Consider the following 6,892-nt stretch of genomic DNA (forward strand, 5'->3'; position numbering starts at 1 on the left):
TTCTGCTTTATCTCTTGTAGAAGTACCCTTGAAGTTTGTCTACAGTTGTTGTTATGGGACCTCTCTTCACTTCTCATGACGTAGGTCATGTCTACTGAATCCCATGTCATCTTCTTTTTTGTTTTACTTCCTCATTTTGGAGAAGCACATTCTTTCTAGTTTCCTAGAGAGAATTCAGTGTATGTATATTTTTTGAGACCTTGTGTGTACTAAAATATTCTTATTCTATTTCATACTTGAATGATAATTTGGCTGAGCAGAAAATTTTATACTGAAAAAATATTTTCCTTCACAATCTCATCATCTAGCTTTCAGGGTTGTTGCTGAGAAGTCTGATTCCATTCTGACTCTTGATTCTGTACGTATGATCAATTTACTTGCCTTTAAGGGCTTAATTCCCACCATATCCTCTGCTTTAGTTAGGATGCCTTCAGCAGCAAGTGAATGGAAATCAACTCCAGGTGGCTTAAAAAATAAGAAAATTTATCTCATATAAGAAGTCCAAAGTAGGATGGCTCCCAGGATACTTAACTCAGTGATAAATGGCTTTATCATTAACCTTAATCTTTTCATTTTCCAGCTTTTCCCCTCGTCTTTTTTCCTTACATTAGCTCTCATTATAGTCACGAGATGGCTGCAGCAATTCTAAGTGTATCAAATATCCAGACACAAGAGGGTGTAAGGGAGAACAAGATAATTCCTTCATAATGTGTCTTCTCTAGGAGTGAAGAAACCTTTTCTAGAAACTCCTAGTCAATTTTACTTCATGTTTCTTTGGTGAGCATGTATCACCTGCCCAAGCCTAAAAATATCGGTAATAAAGGGAATGGTATTACCTTGACTGTTTTAGATTAATCAGGATTCACCCTCAGGAGCAAGCACATGACCAAGTGGAGGAAGTAGATGCCTGAACAAAACCGGAGCTGTAACAGCAAGGAAGAAGGGGAAATTGTTTTGGAAGGCAAATAACAACGTCTACTGCACTCCTGGACATACTTTAATTGATGCTGACTTTATTACAGTTCCTTCAATGCTCATATTTTTAGGCTCTGACTTTGGATTGACTCCTGCTGTTTCTGCCACTGTCTATAGAAAGCTGAAGAGTAGGCTTGATTTTTGGAGTCTTCCTAGGAAATCATTTACCTCTGTGCACTTGACTGTCATTAGATTAACCTTGTATCCTCTATAACTAAAGTTACAGTGTTGATATTGGGTGCTCCCCTATTCCCTGAGATGGGGCCCTGGCTGCATGTTTGTACTGAAGCTCCCCACTACTCCCATCACCACCAAGGCTAATTGGTCCAAGGAGAGGACACTGAACCCAAGTTTAACCAATCAGATTCTCTCTGTATTTGATATCAGAATGGAAAGAAAGTCAGTCTCCATTTGCTTCAAACTATAACTTCAAACTCAAGAGAGGCAGCTGTATTTCAACTTGTGCTTTGAGGACTAGAAAAATCAGCTTGCAAAAAATCAGCAAATGCACAGAGAGAAGCAGAAATGAGATGGAGTGGAGTGCTCCTGGCTTCCCACTTCTTGATTTCAGTCCCTGCCTGAGGGCTGGCTGCATTCCTACCCTTGGGTCTCATGAGATAAGTCAGTATCCCCATCCCCCTTTCCATTTAAACTAGTTCCCTGGAAGTTCTGCTATTTTTAACCAAATTACAACTAAGGGGATTATGACCAGTCCTTCTGGACTAAGGCAATAAAACTTCAGAGCTTGTGACTTTATCATGTGGCTCAGGGCCTCTTTCTCTCTGCCTTATCACCAGGTTTTATTTATTGGTGTACCTTGTGGGGAATCTGGTATGGTTGGGAAGGGGATCTGAGGTGTTGTAAACAAGAACTGGTAGAGAGGGTGTGTGTCTGTTTCATGCAGAGACTGGTAGGATATTTCACTTTTCTTTTTTAAAATATTTATTTATTTATTTATTTATTATTTGGCTGAGTCAGGTCTTAGTTGCAGCATGTGGGCTCTTCGTTGTGGTGCAAGGTCTTCTCTCTAGTTGTGGCACACAGGCTCCAGAGCACATGGGCTCAGTAATTGTGGCACATGGGCTCTCTAGTTGTGGCACGCAGGCTTAGTTGCCCTGCAGCATGTGGGATCTTAGTTCCCCAACAAGGGATCAAGCCCAGGTTCCCTGCAATGGAAGGCGGATTCTTTTTTTAAAATAATTAATTAATTAATTAATTAATCAATCACTCTTTGGCTGCGTTGGGTCTTCGTTGCTGCACGTGGGCTTTCTCTAGTTGCGGCGAGCGGGGGTTACTCTTTATTGTGGTGCACGGGCTTCTCATTGAGGTGGCTTCTCTTTGTTGCAGAGCACGGGCTCTAGGCATGCGGGCTCAGTAGTTGTGGCTCGTAGGCTCTAGAGTACAGGCTCAGCAGTTGTGGCGCACGGGCTTAGTTGCTCCACAGCATGTGGGATCTTCCTGGACCATGGCTGGAACCTGTCTCCTCTGCACTGGTAGGCAGATTCTTAACCACTGCAGGAAGGTGGATTCTTAACCACTGGACCACCAGGGAAGTCCCTCACTTTTCTTTCATGTGGCAGGCATACAGTAAACATTAATAAATATTTGAACAGATGAGCATTCGACACCTCCTAAATCTGAATTTGATAAAAGATTAAATTTTAAACTGATTGTTAATAGCTGTTGCTATTAGACACCATATAAAAACTCAGCAACCATCCTTAATTGTTGCACCTGTGGTCGCTGTGTTGGGGTGTCAGCCTTGCATTTACCAGCTGACTTCCATCTACATGTTATGCAGCCAGTTTGCTGTGGGTAGGACAATTTTAGGGCTGACATAGGAGACCACTGAGAGAAGTCCTGAGGAGTTACCAACAGCTTAGGACCCACTTGAACAAGCACTTTTGCTCAGAATCTTGGCATTGATTGTGTCACCTTGGATATGTGTTTGCCTTCTGGCCAACTTCCATCACTTCTTGACCCAAATCTTCCTATACATGGTGTTTTGGACAAGTTGGAACTACGGTTCCCAGAGTCCCTTTCCTTGTGTGAATTGTGTTAGAGTTGGAGAAAAAGAAGCTGGTATGAGATTTGGTAGGTAGAAGTGAAACAGCAGCCATGTGCTGGGAGAAGCATGCAGAGAGGTTGGCATGTCCCAGCTGGCCCCCACTCTCCACCGTACTGGTGCAGGTTCCATAGGTCCTTGCTCTCCCCTGCTCCACACCCAGCTCTTCTCTCAAGTTCAGGCCCTGCTGACCACCAGTAACTCCAGGTTGGGTGGTTCCACTCTGATGACTGAAGTGCCTGGCTTTCCAGACGAGTTGACCAGCTCCATCTTGCCCACCTGTGCCAGCACTAAAGGAGGGCTGTTTAGTGACTTTTCTCTGATCCTTCAGCTTCTGCTTTCATACCCTTAATTTCTCAGCTTCTCCAACAATAGTGGGTAGTAACTATGTCTTGTTTGCTATCCCAGAAGTCATCATACCTTCTGGCATATAATGAATCCTCAGTAGACATTTACTAAATGAATGATCTTTAGTTTACAGAAAGAAGGAAAGAAAGAAAAAGTTTCTTTTCTTTGAAATTAATTGATTATTTATTTATTTTTGGCGGCATTGGGTCTTCATTGCTGTGCACAGGCTTTGAGCAGGGGCTACTCTTCATTGTGGTGCGTGGGCTTCTTATTGCAGTGGCTTCTCTTATTGCAGAGCATGGGCTTTAGGTGCACAGACTCAGTAGTTGTGGCTCATGGGCTCTAGAGTTCAGGCTCAGTAGTCGTGGCGCATGGGCTTAGTTGCTCCATGGCATGTGGGATCTTAATTCCCTGACCAGGGCTCAAACCCGCATCCTCTGCATTGGCAGGCAGATTCTTAACCACTGCGCCACCAGGGAAGCCCAGAAAGAAACTATTTCTGACATTGAACTGGTCCAATTCTCGTCTGCATAATTTTGGCTATGAGGAAAAGGTGCTTTCCAATCTCTTCTTACTTCTTAAAATAATTCCACAGTCATATTCCTTTAAAAAAAATTAAAAAGGCACGGTTGATATAGAGAAAAGAGGGACTCCCCTGGTGGTCCAGTGGTAGAGAACCTGCCTTCCAATGCAAGGAACGTGGGTTCAATCCCTGGTCAGGGAACTAATATCCCACATGCAGTGGGGCAACTAAGACTGTGCCCCACAACTACTGAGCTCGCACGCCTCAACAAGAGAGCCCACATGCCACAAACGACAGAGCCCATGTGCCCTGGAGCCCGCACACCACAACTAGAGAGAGAAAACCCACACGCCTCAACTAGAGAGAAACCCAACCAGACCGCATGCTGTAATGAAAAAGATCCTGCATGCCTCAACAAAGATCCCGTGTGCTGCAACTAAGACCCGACGCAGCCAAAATAAATAAATAAATAAATAAGGAAAATAAATAAAATATTTTTAAAAATCTTAAAAAAAAAATAGAGAAATGAAAGTAGCTTGCTTAAGATCCCAGGGCAAGAGAGGAAATAAACCAAAATTAGAACTTGTATTGATACTTATGTTCTCCCTAACTACAACTTAAGCCTACTTAGCAACCCACTGAATTTTATCTTCCTTCCTTTGTCCAGTCCACTTTTGTGCACCACCACCTCTTCTGCCCCTTGCCCATATACACGTATACTTGTCCAAACGCCAGCACTAAAAAATAAACAAAAGTACTTGTTGAAAGTATGGCTCTCCAAAGGGGAATACATTCAAGTCAATTTAATGGGTATTTATTGAGCATCCTGATGTAAGAAAACTTGCTCTACAGGCAAAGTAATGATGAATAAGAGGGCAAATGTGGTGTGCTGTTCCTGCTGGGAAACTTGACCAAAAAATCTTTGATGTGGAACCATTGTTGGTTATTACTTAACTCCTATTCTCAGTACTGTGTCTTTTTCTCATTCATCATTTGAGTCTTGGGGTTGTGGTTTCCTCATGAACATACACCCAAAGTAGCTTAATAACGTTCAGCAGAAATAGGTCTTCCAGCCCATGGACCATCTAAGAGAACATTTTGTTATTCCCTAGGCCAGTGGTTCTTAAAACTTACCAGTAAAACTTCACCTGGGTAGCCTCTTTAAAATGCAGATGGCTGGGCTTCCTTGGTGGCGCAGGGGTTGAGTGTCCGCCTGCCGATGCAGGGGACATGGGTTTGTGCCCCGGTCCGGGAAGATCCCACATACCGCGGAGCAGCTAGGCCCGTGAGCCATGGCCGCTGAGCCTGCACGTCCGGAGCCTGTGCTCCACAACGGGAGAGGCCACAACAGTGAGAGGCCCGCGTACCGCAAAAAAAAAAAAAAAATGCAGATGGCTGGGCTTCCTTCCTCACTCTCCCCCTCCAGCCCTGCCCCTGCAGATTGAAAATTCAGGATATCCATGAAATTTGTATTTTTCACAAGACACCAGGTGCTCATCTGACACAGTGGTCTTCAGGCCACTTTTGGAGAAATGTGCAAAAACACCTGAAAGAGAATCACCTGGGAACTTATTTTTGAAAAGCTAATTCTTGATCCCTACCCCCCATACCATCTGAATTAGAATTTTGGCAGCAAGGACTGGGTTATGCATATTAAATTAATTCTCCACTTGATTCTTATGGCTCCACAGATTCCCCCTTTGAGAAGTATTGTTAGATCTCCCAGTCTACATTTAAAGGCCAATTTAGACACAGAATCCTCTGGAGGGAGAAACAGAAAAAAAAGGGAAGGCCTTCCTCTCTAATAAACATTGATTTTAGATTCATCCTTTCTTAACACTTAGAATCTGTTCCCAGCTTATTGCTGATCTGAGCATTTCCTGGGAAATGGCTGGGTTCCCGAGGTTGGGCAGCACTCACACCCTCCGGGGTGGTCAGGACTGCTGAGGGGACCATCCCAGCTAGCCCTGATTTGCAGACGAAATATTATCTGCAGGCCCATCAAACAGTAATGGGAACCTCAGAAGCCTAGGGGGTGTTGGGAACTGCCTTCCTGGATAATGGGGGCCGTGATCTTTCTGGGGCCAACCTCTGGTCACCAGTCTGTTTCCCACCCCACCCCCTGGCATCCCCCATTCCCAAAGCCGTGTCTAACCCGTCATACCACATGCCAGTTTTGTAAAAAAATAACTCTTATTCAGATCATTTGCAAAGGGCACGATGTGGCTGTGTGGAACAGAACAAGGATCCCGAGGTGGCTGTGGGTTTGAATCTTGACCTTATCCAGTACTAGCCTAAGTTTGGACAAGCTACGGACCCCCAAGGCTAAGTGCAGAGTGCTAACTGCTGGCAGGGGCTGTGTGAATCACGAGAGAGCACCGAGAGCCGCAGGGTGATTGCCTCTCTTCCTGACTCCACACTTCCTTTCGACCTTGTGCTTATCTCTTCAGTCCACTCTTCACTCTCCCGGCTCCCGGACTCATTTGCAAATTTGAGAACGCTTCCTTGCGCCTCCTCCGCCCCCCTCCCCGCTTTGTGGAGGACTCTGCCCCATAAGGCACTACTTTTTCTCACCAACCTCTCATAACCGGGGCCGCCACTTCGTCATCTTTACCGCTGGAATACCTCCTAGGACTGGAAGGGAACATTTACTGAGCACTGCGCATGGGCCAAAAGCCAAGGATTAAAGATACTGCAGGAAAAGTGCTTAGGGAAGGGCTTGGCGGCTTTAGTAATTATAGCTATTATTCACCACTGTTTTGCCATTTATTTCTTACAGTGACCCTGGAGAATGGGTCCTGACTGCTGATCTGCTCCTCTTTGCCAGTGAAAAAACTGGGGCTCAGAGAAAGTTAAGTAATTTGCTCCTGATCACATAGCTAGGAAGTGGTGAAACTGGGATTAAAAAAACCCAGTCTAGAGATGGCTCCAAATCCATACTTTTCAACTGCAATTATTAAGACCTCAGTCTGAGTTACATT

Source organism: Aethalodelphis obliquidens, unplaced genomic scaffold, assembly GCF_003676395.1.
Source record: "Aethalodelphis obliquidens isolate GAN/ISIS:26980383/991018 unplaced genomic scaffold, ASM367639v1 scaffold95, whole genome shotgun sequence".
NCBI lineage: Eukaryota > Metazoa > Chordata > Mammalia > Artiodactyla > Delphinidae > Aethalodelphis > Aethalodelphis obliquidens.